A 14699-nucleotide genomic window follows, 5' to 3' on the forward strand; every position below is an offset into this window, starting at 1 on the left:
AATGTTTTAAATTGTCTGTTTTATAAACCTCAATCGCTACTAGGCCATTTCGGTGGCTAATGTAATCTCTCGAATTCGGGTCTAACATTTAGGCCAATTTGGGGAGGTTACACTATGTGCGAAATCCAGTGGTCCTTCCAACACCAAATAGAATTCCTATTCTCCACCGACCAAATTAAGATATATATTTTTTATTTTTTATTTTATTTTATATATTTTAATTTTTTTTCATTTTTTTAAATATAATCTAACCTCCCCAACCCAGCCTAGATGTTAAACTCGAATTTGGGAGATTACAGTGGCCACCAAAATGGCCTAGTATGATTGGAGTTTTATAAAATAGTAAATTTAAAACATTTATTTTAGAAGAAAATTTAGTCTATTTTCAAAAAAGCTGGCAAGTTATAAAAATTGTTTTAGTTTTACTTACCTAAGTAACGGTGACTTCTTTAAGAAAAACTTAGTTAATTTTCCATTTATTTATTACTCATAATTTTTAATTTTAATCTGGCAACAAAAAAGTGATTTTTAGTTAGTGTTAATAAAACTATATTTCATTCCTTAATTAAATAAAAATCATATTTTAAAATTAAGTTAAATGTTATGTTCGCTAATAAGCCTTAAATATGAGTGCCATGCCATAACTTAAATAAAACAATACAGTTCCAAAACAAAATAAATTATAAAAATAAGCTTAATAATACTTTCGTAAAAATGAAATGTTCCAAGCCCTCCATATGTTGCGTCTATGTCCTAACCTGATGGATTATTTGTAAGGATGAAAATTAAAGGGGAGTGAGCTATGAAGCCCAATATGAGTTCAATTACAAGAAAACCAGTGCAAACAATAGACAAAACATCAATTCATAGAATACATCACAATTAATTAGCAATACAGAATATCGATAAATCAGATCAATTCATCAACATAATATCCCAGTGTTCAAAGCCATGTGTATGTCTTATGAATGCAATTTCAATTAACTAGAATAGGTCTTACTCAACTCTGTAACACCCCATACCCAACCTAGATGACAAGGCCAAGCCTAAAGAGCTACATTGAATGTTTCTCAACACATGATTTCCAAAGCGTAGTTTTTAAAACCAACCAGAAGCAAAGGGATTAACAAACATAATGTTTAACCCAAAGTTTAACATTTTAGAAAGTCGAATTAACGAAAATATACTAGAAGTACTGATATATTTAAAGTTAATTAGTAGAATAATCAGCTCCCAATATGCCAACCCGATCAATTTTGTGAATTACCTACAGTTACTCACTCAACGAATAGATCCTATACAATCAACAGGATTATGTTTATAAACGTAACTTCCAACCATATGTGTAATCAGAAATAGAGAACATATGGTTCAATTAACAGAATAGATATTTAGCAAAATCATCAATAACAGATATAGAACAGATCAGAAATAGATATAGTTTCCTACCCTATCCGCTCCACATTATCTCCGACCAACCCAACACACCATAATAGGTATTTAATACCCGTCCATCCCTACACACCACATTGTGTCAATATGACAAGTTTCAAAAGAGTTGTAGCCTAGCTGCTATACCAAATTGCGTTAAAACACTAAATTCAATCAAAGTTTCCATGGCTTAGCCACTAAATTAGAATAGATCACTTCCTCCAACACACAATTCCCAGCCTAAATACAAATATAGAATTCAAGTGACAGTCAATACGAAAGTTTATGCACCCATTCATATACAAATCATGCTTATACTAGATAAATATTAATATCACTAAAAAGTTTCACACACAATACGCAGATAGATATTCAATACTCAGTCTCGGATCACAGAATAATAATTTACACAATTCTATGCAGTTCATACGAACCGTACAAAAGACTAGCATTCATTTTGAACAACACATACAACTCGAGACGAAAAATCCAATTTCTAGTCCACACGTCTGTGTGGTTTTACATAGCCTGAACAGCTGGCCTGTGTGGCTCAACACAGCCTGGCACACACCCGTGTACCTTCCTATGTGCCTTACACGGTATCACACAAGCCCGTGTGGCCCTAATATGCAAATAGTGAGTCACACAGCCTGGACACACATTCGTGTCTCTGGCCCATGTGAATCTTGCAATAAACATTCCCACACATGATCTAGGCACACGCTCTTGTGTCTCTAATTCATGAACAATAAGTTACAAGGCCTGGCACATAGCCGTGTGGCGTCGATAGCCATGTTTCCTAGCTTCTGAAATTCACAGAAAGTCGGGTTTTTGGTACACACTTGAAGTAGTTTTGAAGTAAAAACAGTGTAGAAGACTCCCAAGACATAAAACAACCATTCAATAACTCAATTAACCAACTTAATCAACAACATTAGACAATTACACACACAAATAATTATGTCAAAAGTTTCAACACAAAACCTTCAAATGAAACCAAAACTTACCGAAAAATCAACATTTATTAGAGAATTTACACAATACACATGAAAACCTAATTCTTCATGTACAACGAAAAACAAAAGGAATCTAGCGAAAATAGAAAGAATAACAGCAACGCTTACTCAGTAACCTTCCACCCGATGCAAGAAACAATGTAACCCTCACTTAAACTTGAGATCACGAGCATCAAAGCAATCAAAAGAAAAACGAAGAAAAGGAAAAAGACAAAAAGAAATGGGAAGAGAACAATAATAAAATAAATAAAAGAAAAAATATCAGAAAAGATAGACGAATAACAGTAAATCATTTAATTAAAACAACCACCAAATTTATGACAATTAGCAAAAATAATTCTTAATGTATATTTTGAGACTTGAACATAAGACCAAGAAGAGTATAGAAGCTTAACCATTGAACCACTAGGCTCATCGCAGATATAGATTCACACTGAATTAAACTTAAGTCAAGAGTTCAAGGATAGAGGTTAGTTTAGAATAAAATAGCAAAATTTTAAAATATGCGACTTGAACCCCTAACCTCGAACACATAAGCAGGGCACATAACCATAGATATAGAGACTCAGTTACGACAGAATTCTCTAGTTAAACATCCAAAATTTTGGGGCATTACAAACTCTGTTACACTCTACAGTAGGAGTGCCCCGAAACTCCTTTACTTTTACTCCAAAGTACGAATGAACCACTAACATTCTAGATAAATTACGAATATGATGTGGATAAACCAATAATAATAAAAACGGTGGATGAACCACAAGAGTTTTTTTATAAGAAGTTTTTTTTGCAAACAAGTTGTCAATGGGTTGTGGATGCACAATATATTTGTAGATTAAAGTTGTTAATACGGTGCGTGTAAACCACTAGTCAGTGAAGATAAAAGCTTCTAATATGATATGGATAAACCACTAAATGGTGCAAATAAAAGTTGTTAATACGGTGTGGATAAACCAATAAATGGTGCAGATAAGCTACTAACACTTCCTCCATACATATAGTCCCACCCCATGCAATGCAATATGGCAAGTTTAAACAGATCAATACGGTAGCAACCAATATGCTTATAACAATTAAATACAGTAGCAAATAATATGCTTATAAAAGATCAACTCAATAGCAAAGGTCTTGCTTATTAAGTGTTTGGTTTAACGGTAACATAAAGCATGTTTACATACAATAAAAAATACAGATGCAATAGACATGTGTATTATTCACAATTCATGCAAATGTTTATATAGCATTAACTTATTCAATTAGATCATGGATTCTAGTATTATTCATATTATCAAGAACTCAATTAAATAAAATAAAACACTAAAAATAGTTTGGGAACCATTTAGGGACTAAATTAAACAAAACATAAAATTCTGTCAAAACTATAAAATATGAAAAATATGGGCAAAATTGTAAAATTTAAAAATAAGGGAAAAACTATAAAATTTAAAAAATACAAAAAATTGTAAAATCTAAAAATAGGGGATACACAGTTGTGCAATCAGACCATTTGGAAAGCCCTGGACCGTGTGGATGGACTACACGGTCGTGTGGCTTGGCCGTGTAACAGACTGAGGCCGTGTGAAAATTGAAAAACCTAGGGTTTCATGAGAATATGATTGTGTGAGGAATCATGTGGCCCACACGTCCATATGACTGGCCATGTGCCCCTATTCCGAGACACAATTTTTCCCCGATTCACTTGTAAAAGAACACACACCTTTCATCAAGATTTTGTGCGAAATCCCTCACGTTCAAATCTAGTTTGATGCACTTGTAACGAGTCCTTCAAATGACATTTGTACCCAGGTTAGGGTTTGTTTTCTAAGATTTATCAATGAAAGTTTGTTAAAAACCGTGGAAGATCGATTAATTGATTTGTAAGATCAATATCGAATAGAAATTCTATGAAATTTGGGGTCTACATTTTAGAATGAGATGCGCTTATCGAACTTGATGGAATTACAGAGGATATCAATGATTACTTTAATAATCGGTACAGAATTGATTTATCAATGATTGATTTGATATCAAAAACAAAAATAATTATCAACAATTATGACAAAAATATGGTGTAAAGACAAGAGAAATAAAAAAAAAGAATAAATAGAATGATGGACAGCAAATTGTAATTCCCTAATATGTATACCCATATTTCTGTAAATATCTGACACAAATGTGTATTTGCTTCAGTGGTTAAGTGTTCTGGGTGTGTTTGAGAGGTCTTGGGTTCAAGCTTAAGCATTAGCAAATTTTGTTATTTTTGGAATTAAGCCCTACCTTTGTTCTGTGGGCTAATATTTAATTGCTTGTAATTTCATATCAGAATGAGTCTATTGGGGGTGTGTTGTGTTAGAGGTCCTGTGTTTGAATCCCTGTGCAAGCATGGGAATTTATTTTTGTTCGGTTCTGTAAGAGAATTTTGATGGAATAAGAATTCTGAGTAGTGGGTTAGTGGAGATAATTAAGGGATTTGTGGGATATCCTCTCTGAATTATTTTATTTTATTTTTTTATCTTTTGATTTTCTCTTTCTTCCCAAAAAGTCTCTGATGTTCTTCAAGCTTTCACTGCCATTCCTGACATCTTTTTTTCCTTTTCGCAAGTCCTTATTTCGTTCTTATTATTTAATTCTATTGGTAAATCTTTCATCCTATTGTGTCTTTGTTTTTTCGATTCTCTGATCGGTTGGTAAGTATGCTCGTTGTAGTGACCAATTTTGGCCTGGACCCGCTAAAAACCCCAAATATAAATATAATATGTACAAATAAATAAATAATAATAATAATAAACCACAGTCCATTAATGTCCTATTACAAGCCCAAAGACCCAAAACAATCCCTCTGGCCCAAATCTAGTGGCCCAATACTTAAAATGAGCCCAAGCGGCCCGAAAGCCAAGCCAAATTTCGGTAAACCCTAGGGCAAAGGGGTCCTCGCGCAGCAGCCTTCACGAGCAGCAACCACATCGCGCCACACCCACCCTCCGTATGATGCCAGCATCTCAGTAGTCAGCACAGCCCCGTACCCGAGTACCACGCACCCTGTACCTGCAGAAAAGGGACAAATGCACAGCAAAACAAACAAAAACAACGAAGAACATTGTATTTTCGATTTTTATTTTTATTTTTACCCCATTCGGCTATAAAGCCAGGGGATTTAATCAGTTGTAAGGTTTTTTTTACGCGCACAGAAGCAATACAAAGTTATCGAAAAAGACAAAGGTGATTTTCGAATCAAAAATCCCTAAATACTTTGCTCCTTCAGTTTTTTTCCTTTTTTTGTGGGTTTGTGATTTTGATATTCGAAAAATAGGGGAATAAGGGGCTTACCTCGCGAGTTTGCCGTGGACTCCTCCTTGCTTCATCAAAATCGAGAGTGGAGAAGGGGTCTTGAGGCTGAAAACCATCTTCAAAAGGCGAATATGCCAGCGGTTGGGGACGACGGAGGTGAGAGCCAAATGATTTGGCTAAAGGTCGGCTGGAAAAGCAAAATGGGGGCTAGGGTTTTGAAATGGCTAAATAGCCAAAGTTAAGGTCTTTTAAAGGTTTGAATACGGCGTCGTTTTGGGCCTGATTCAGTGGCTCCAAAAACGGTGTCGTTTAGATGTTGGGGCTCTGCGCATCAACCCGTCCCAGGACTCGGACCCACGCCTTCTTGTTGCAAATGGGTTAATTGCGCTTTAAATCCCTTCCCTTTTGCGCCGGGTTTAAATGGGCCCATCTGTGCTTTTTTCTGTTTTTTTAATTTGTTCCTTTAATTTACGCTATTTTGCAATCAGGTCCGCGCTCGTGCACAGCATTTTAGGGCCTGGATTAATTTCGGTTTGAGTCCCTATGCTTTGTGCGCTTCGCATTTCAGTCCTCTTTTAGTTTTGTTTTCAAATTATCCCTTTGATTTTGGATTGACTCTAATTAAACCCTTTTAGTTTATAACTTTTATTCTTGACTGCTTATTCATACGATTGTTTTAAAGTTTCTTTTTATTATGTTAATATTTTTATGTTATTTTCTATATACATATATATTTGTATATGCACAACTTTGTTTTGTTTTGTAAAGTCACCTTGAATTTCTTTTTGCATTAAGTTATTTTGACATTCTCATATAACCATTTGTGTAAATATTATTATATATATATACACGTATACTTTGTGTTAAGGCTAATTTTATTACATATATATATATTAACCCCATGTATTTTAATGTATATTTTTGCTATGATAATAGGTTTTATATATATGTTCCATATAAATTATTTTTATACTTATCCATAATAATATATATATTTGATTTACATATATTATTAAACCTATATATATTATCATTTTCTATATGAATTTACATGTACTCCCTTTTAAATTTATATATGTATATTAATACAATCATTACTTTAATAGGTTTTTTATTTTAAAACACCTTTTACTTTGTGATTTATCAAATATTTTCTTTATGAATAGATGAAAAAATTTTGGAAACTTCATTTCTTTTGTAATTATAAAATTATTATTTTAGTATATCTTTACATTATATGGCTTTGATGTTTGTATAGTCTATTATTCTAAATGTTTTGATATAAGGATATGTATGCTTTTTTATACCAATTTAAAATTTATATATAGATTATCATTAACCTCATTCTTTTTTAAAATTCATATGTACATATATTTTTTTATAAATACAAATCTATTTTGGGCATTATGTTTTGTCATGTATTTTTCGTATCATATATTTTTTATTATCATATATTTTGTTAACTTCTAAATGGATTCGCGTTTAAAATATTTTACGTACAATTTGATTCGAACTTTTATTTTATAACACCTATTTCTATGGTTATATATCCCCTTTTTTTTCAAGCTTGTCAACTCATATATCTCAAGCTCATTAATCTTATACCATTTTGATTTCTACATCCCATTTGCTTCGCACATATCTTGTAGTTTTTTTTATATATCTTATGGCATGAATATATATAATCATTGCATGGTATTCATCTTAATGATTTGTTAATTGTTCTTCGTACGTGATTGAGATTAGGTTACGATTTTTAGATTAATCATATTTAATTGCTTATTTTCTTAGTTGATTAATATTATCATTCATCAAGTATGGTATCTCATATGTGCCTATTACCTCATATCATCGTTTTCCACCTTGTTTGTGAAATGTGGTTTTTTTCATAAAATTCAAATCTTTATGATTAATTTTATCTGGTTTCAAAACGCATTAATACGTTTTAAGCTAGTTTTATAATTACTCATTTAAAAATTCTTTAAAACGAAGGCGATATTCAATATTTGACAATTCGTGGAATCGTGCCCTAACGTGTTGGGTTGCAATTTCTCGTTTATTCAAAATAATCAAATAACCCTTCAAAATTTCACTCATGTCTTCTAAAAATCCTTTAAAACGAAGGCAATACTCGGTGTTTGACGATTCGGGAATCATGCCCTATCGTGCTGGGTTGTGATTTCTCGTTTGGTCAAAACAATCAAATATTCCTTTAGGTTTTCACTCATGTTTTTTTAAGAAAACACATTAAAACGAAGGTGATGTTCAATGTTTGGCAATTTGAGAATCGTGTCCTATCGTGCTGGGTTGCACTTTTTTATTGGTTCGAAACAATTGAAGATCCCTTCGGAAATTCACTCACATTTTCTAAAAACTCTTAAAAATGAAAGAAATGTTCAATGTTTGGCAATTCGGGGAATAGTGCCCTATCGTGCTAGGTTGCAATCTCCCGTTTGTTCAAAATAATCGAATATCTCTTCGAAATTTCACTCGTATTTTCTAAAGTTAAGGCAATGGTCAATGTTTGGAAATTCGAGGAATCGTGCCCTACTGTGCTGGGTTTCGATTTTCTGTTGAACCAAATAGTGAGCATCCTTTTGTGATTTTCAAATTAAAATATTTCGGACATCGAAATAAGAAGATTTTTGGCAACCGACTCGAATTATTCAAATGTTATTTAAAAAGAACCACATTTCAAAAACATTTTTTTTATTTTAGACATAAGGACAGTATTTAATCGATTTGGTACCAATTTTGGGTGTATTGAGGGTGCTAATCCTTTCTCATACGTAACCGACTCCCGAGCCCATTTTCTCACATTTTCGTAGACCAGAATCGTTGTTTTAGTAAACCAAAAATGTTTTATTAAAATAACCAAATCTTAAGGTGATCCGATCACACCAAAACAAAAGATCGGTGGCGACTCCATTTTCGTTTTTCAAAAGTCGATACCCCCGTTTTTCATTAAATTATAAAAATTTCCAAAAAAAAGGAGGTGGTTTCGACACTCGTCATACCTTTAGCTTTTGGTTGAGATTTTTGCAATGGCAATCTGTAGTGTCTAAGTGGTGGCATTTTGTGCTTAAGAATAGCGTGTGGAGCAGGGAATTGCACTCCAATGGTATAGAATGCGAAAAGGGGTAGTCTATCGACGGTGGTAAGTCAGTACCATGTTAATGCTTTTGTTGAATTCAGTAATCAATCCGTTTAATTGTGGTTCGGTACTATATTTTTTTGTTAGGTTTTGAAAGGTTAGGATTGTTTTTGCATCGAATCGATATCAGGTGTGTGACCGAAATGCAGAAAAATAAACATCAGTAAAAGCCGAAAAACCCCACTGTCGATGCCACACAGGCTTGTGGTCACCCGTGTGGATGGCCGTGTGAGAGGCACAGTCGTGTGGTGGCTCGAGTATGGCCGTGTGGGCCACACAGGTATGGCCAGGTTAGGCGTGTAGGCCACACGAGCGAGTGAGCCCACACGGGTATGGCCAAGTTAGACGTATAGGCCACACAGGCGAGTGGGCCCACACGGGTATAACCAAGTTGGGCTTTTGGGCTTCACAAGCGAGTGGGCCTACACGGGCATGTCACATGGGCATGTGGATTTTGGGCCAAGGTGTGTGGGCCACACAGGCGTGTGGGCCTGCACGGGCACGTGGGCTCAAAATTTTGAAATTTTTCTTAGGGTCGCGTAAGTCGTTCCATTCAACTGTAGACCTACAATAGGGTTGGTAAGGGCTAATTAAACCACTATTTGTATGCTATGAAATTTCGTTAAACTAATCTGATTAGGATACTAGTGTATGCCTGATTATACAAATATATGTGTATCTATTATTTGTATAATGCATGTTAAGCATGATTAGTCTAATAAATCTGTATATGATATTTACATCTATTTTGGGGTAGGTTTTGTATTTATGGAGGATGTGTACTGTACGATGATCATCGCCTAATATTTGGCAGCTTGGCTGCACTATATCTGATACGTGTCTTAATGGAACAACATGGTTAGAGGGATGGATGAGTGTTTTTAATCCCACATGGTGTGTTCGGATGGTCAGAGATGTTGTGTAGAGGTTGGGGGTAGGATCTTGATTATTTGATTCTGTTTACTGTATCTGTATTTGAAATGGGCATGAGTTTGAATTTGTATCTATATCTGAATGAATATTTGATTCTGTTTGTATTGCATGTCTAATTCTGCTGGGTTACAAATTGAGTTTACGTAAACTCACATCTGTTTGTCTGTTCTGTCAGGTAATTCATAGACTTAGGTGGATCGGTGCAGCGGACAAATAGCGATGACCACTATATCGTAAAATAGTTAAACTTAGTACTTTTGGTTTATTTTAAAATTTGGACTTATTTGAGAGTTGTAAATTTTGGAGACTCTTTCGACTGTTTGGTTTCTAATTGTTTATTTTTGGATTGTTTGTCAATTTGATTGCTTTGGTAAAATTGTTTTATTAAAACGACGATTTTTATGCAAATAAAGGTTTTCTGAAAACACGACTGCGTCTTCAAACTATAACGATTAAGGCTTCCGCTGTAATAAGTTTGGTAAAGAAATTGGCTAGATTACGGTTTTAATAAGTTTTAAAATAATGATGGTTTACCAAGTCAACACGGTTTTCAAAACCCATTCTTTGTGACATCACCGGATCCAGTCATAACGTATAGGCTGGGTTTGGGGTGTTACATTTAGTAGTATCAGAGCAGTGTTTCAAAACTCGACTGTGAATTTTGGGTTCCAAAATTGTATTTCAAAAGAAGTGGTCTACAAATATTTTTAATTAATTGGGAAGTATGTGGTACACCGAGTCTCTGGCGCTGGTCTTGTAAGTATTTCTAAAATTTTGATAGAAAACTCTGAAAATACTATAGTTAGTACTCTCTAAAACTGAACTAAATAGTTAAAGACTGAAATTTTTGGAAACAAAACTGAACTTCTAAAAATTTATGCATAAAACTTTTAATGTAGATTAAAATCGAATTTACGATGAGTGCTCATGGAACTCGCAGACGTGGTATTATAGGCCGTGGTAGAGGCTGTAGGAGGCTCGAGCTGAGTCTTCCTTTCTGGGTAGTATGTCGAACTTGGATACGAGTGAGACACCAGTATCGTCTGTTAGTGAGACTGGATCTCAAAGTCACTTGGCTGGGGACACGCACTGTCTCAAGCCATACTGAGGATCTTGGAGAAGGTAGTTGGACCCCATTCTAGAGCTAGGGGTCGAGGGTCGGTAATTGAATGACTCCGGTCTAATAGTGTTGAGTTGTCTAGGGGCGTCAGTAAAGTCGCCCCTAATATGGTCAAATTTGGTTAGAGGCCACCAGAGGATCATGAATGATTTAGACTGCACTCGTGAGCAGAAACTGAAAGGTGCAGTTTTCTTACTTCACAATGAGGCTTATCAGTGGTGGTTGACAGTTGATGAGGGTACCCAAACTAATCATCTGAGTTGGGATTTCTTTAAAACTACCTTCCAGAGTAAGTATATGGGAGCAAGTTATGTGGATACTCGTAGGCATGAGTTCATAAATCTCACGCAGGGTGATAGATCTATGGCTGAGTATGAGGTCGAGTTTCTGAGGTTGAATCACTACGCTCGAAGCATGGTGGCGAATGAGTATGAGATGTGCGTCTGTTTTGAGAACGGTCTGAAGGATAATTTAAGGGTACTGATAGCTTTACAGAGGGAATGAGAATTTGCGGTCCTGGTGGAGAAGGCGAAGATCGCCGAGGATGTTAAGTGCATGGAGCGCCAGAACAAGGACCGTGAGAGAAGCAAGAATAAAAGGGATTCAGAGCCCTTTGTTTCTTATTATAGGCCTTAAAAAAAGGCCAAACTCTATGGGCCAGTTAGGATGGGGCTCTTGTTGCCCTTACTGGGATTCAGCCGTGCGGTGATTGTGGTAGGCGCCATCCGGGCGAGTGTTAGAGGAGGATTGGGGCTTATCTGAGATGTGGGTCATTAGAGCACCATATTAGAGACTGTCCACAGAGGGCAGATCAGATTCAAGCTTTAGCTTTGAGTTTTATGCAGCCTCAGAGGGTCGTTCAACAGCCCCATAAGGACTGTGGAGCGGGTAGGGGTGGTAATAGTTTGGGTCATGGACAGAAGGCACCAGGTAGAAGTGCTAATCAGATTGAGGCAAGAGAGCTTGCACTTGTTTATGCTGCTCGACGCCGAGAGGACAGAGATGCTTCAGATGTTATCACCAGTACGTTCTTAATTTCTAATGTACCTTATACTGCTATGATAGACACAGGTTCTACACACTCATATGTAGCTAGATCTGTATCTAAAAGTTTTTGTGGAGAACACTTCTAGTGAGGTTACTGTACTGAGTCCATTGGGGCAGTCTGTCCGGGTTAGTAAACTCTATAGGGATGTTCTGTTAGAGGTGCAAGGAACTATTTTTCTAGCGAATTTGATGGAGCTTTCGTTTGGGGACTTCGACTTAATTCTAGGGATGGACTAGTTAGTTAAGCATCAAGTCAGTTTAGACTGTGCATCCAAGAGGATCATTCTAAGGACCAAGGATGATATGGAGGTAGTTGTGATTGGTGAGCGTCGAGATTATTTATCCAATGTGATCTTCGCTCTTGTGGCTAAAAAACTGGTTCGAAAAGGGGGTGATACGTTTTTGGCTTACGTTGGTATTCCTCCTTTTAGGGACTCTTCCATCAGGGATATTAGAACTGTGAGGGATTTTCCAAATGTCTTTCCTGAGGAGTTACCGGGTTTACCTCTGAATAGAGAGGTTGAGTTTGGGATCGAGCTTCTTTCGAGTACAACTTTGGTGTCCATCATTCCCTACCGTATGGCACTTAAAGAGTTTACAAAGCTTAAGGCTCAACTTTAAAAACTTCTGGATCGTGGTTTCATCCGTCCTAGTGTGTCTTCGTGAGGAGCACCATTTTGTTCGTTAAGAAGAAAGATGAGACCATGAGGATGTGCATCGATTATCGGCAGTTGAATAAGCTAACTGTGAAGAATAAGTATCCACTTTCGAGGATCGTTGATTTGTTTATTCAGTCCTAAAGGGCTTCGGTGTTTTCTAAGATTGATCTTCAATCTGGGTATCATCAGTTGAGGGTTAAGGAAGCTAATGTTCATAAGAATACATTTAGGACTTGTTATAGACATTATGAGTTCCTAACTATGCCTTTTGGGTCTGACGAATGCTCCGACCTCATTTATGGATCTGATGAATCGAATATTTCAGCCTTATTTAGATCAATTCGTCGTGGTCTTCATCGACGATATTCTGGTATACTCTAAGACTGAGGATGAGCATAATGAACACCTTAAGGTAGTGCTTCAAATTCTCCGTGAGAAGCAGCTCTACACTAAGTTGAGCAAGTGTGAATTCTGGTTGCGAGAGGTAACCTTTTTGGGGCATGTGGTTTTTGCTGAGGAGATTTGAGTTGATCCTCGAACGATTGAGGCTTTGCTTGATTGGAAACAACCTAAAAACGTGTTTGAAATCCGCAGTTTTTTGGGTCTGGCGGGTTATTATCGGTATTTTATTGAGGGGTTCTCTCTTATTGCAGCTCCTCTTACTGAGCTTCTGCGTAAGAGTGTCCCTTTTGTCTAAACTGATGCACAGCAAGTGAGCTTTGAAAAGCTCAAGTTTGTCCTAACTCAGGTTCTTGTTCTGATATAGCCTAAATCCGGTAAGGAGTTTGTGGTCTACAGTGATACGTCACATGTTGGTTTGGGATGTGTATTGATGCAAGATGGTAAAGTTGTGGCTTATGTGTCTCGTCAACTTAAGACCCACGAAGGGAATTATCCGACGCATGATCTTGAGTTGGCTGTGATGGTCTTTGCATTGAAAATATGAAGGCATTATCTATATGGTAAGAGGTGTATCATCTACACTGATCACAAAAGCCTCAAGTACCTCCTTACTCAGAAAGAGTTAAATCTTAGGCAGCATCTATGGATTGAGCTACTCAAAGATTATAACTGCATAAAAGAGTATTATCCCAGTAAGGCCAATGTGGTGGACGATACTCTAAGTCATAGAGCGATGACTGATTTAAGGCCGATGTTTGCTCGCCTTAGTCTAGTGGATGATGGAGTCTGTTAGCCAAGTTGCAGGTTAAGCCGAACTAGATTGATCAGATTTGAGATAAGTAGTTTGGGGATGAGTATTTGAGTATATGGTTGAATAATGATGGTGTGCTATGTTTTCATGGACGGATCTGTGCGCCAAACGATTCTAGTTTGAGACGGACGATTCTCAGGGAGGCACATAGTAACCCTTATGCTATGTATCCCGATGTTAATAAGATGTATTGGGATCTCCGTGAACTATACTAGTGGCCGGGTTTAAAGTATAAGGTTACAGATTTTGTGGCTTGATGTCTAACGTGCCAACAAGTTAAGGCTAAGCATCAGTTACCGTCGGGTTGCTTCAACCAGTTAAGATTCCCATATGGAAATGGAAATTAGTGACGATGGACTTCGTTAGTGGGTTACCTTTGACACCCACTAAGAAGGATTCTGTTTGGGTCATCGTTGATCGATTGACCAAGTCCGCTCATTTTATTCCGGTTAGGATGGATTATTCCCTACAGAAGCTAGCAAAACTCTATAACTCTGAGATTGTGATACTGCATAGGGTTCCTGTTTCGATCATTTCTGATAGATATATTCACTTTACTTCTCGGTTCTGAAAGAAATTGTATGAGGCTCTGGGTTCGAGATTGGACTTCAATACAGCGTTCCATCCTCAGACAGATGGTTAATCTGAGAGGGTGATTCAGATATTGGAGGATATGCTTTGGAGTTGTGTGATCGATTTTCGAGGGAGTTGGAAGGATTATCTATCGTTAGCTGAGTTCACCTACAATAACAACTTCCAGGCTAGCATTCAGATGGCACCTTACGAGGCCTTGTATGGTCGTAAGTGTCGCACGCCGCTATGTTGGACTGAGTTGGGTAAA

At 36.5% G+C, this 14699-nt stretch overlaps 1 long non-coding RNA gene across 1 annotated transcript; it reads right to left on the minus strand.

Moving 5' to 3' along the window:
- Positions 1–5189: 5189 nt before the first annotated feature.
- On the minus strand, positions 5190–6310 carry LOC107961508 (uncharacterized). Its single transcript, XR_001701315.2, has 2 exons — positions 5772–6310; positions 5190–5489 (listed from the first exon to the last, which is right to left on the minus strand). It is a non-coding gene; the product is annotated as an uncharacterized lncRNA (long non-coding RNA).
- Positions 6311–14699: the final 8389 nt, after the last annotated feature.

The sequence above is a fragment of the Gossypium hirsutum genome, chromosome A05 (assembly GCF_007990345.1).
Source record: "Gossypium hirsutum isolate 1008001.06 chromosome A05, Gossypium_hirsutum_v2.1, whole genome shotgun sequence".
NCBI classification, from domain to species: Eukaryota; Viridiplantae; Streptophyta; class Magnoliopsida; order Malvales; family Malvaceae; genus Gossypium; species Gossypium hirsutum.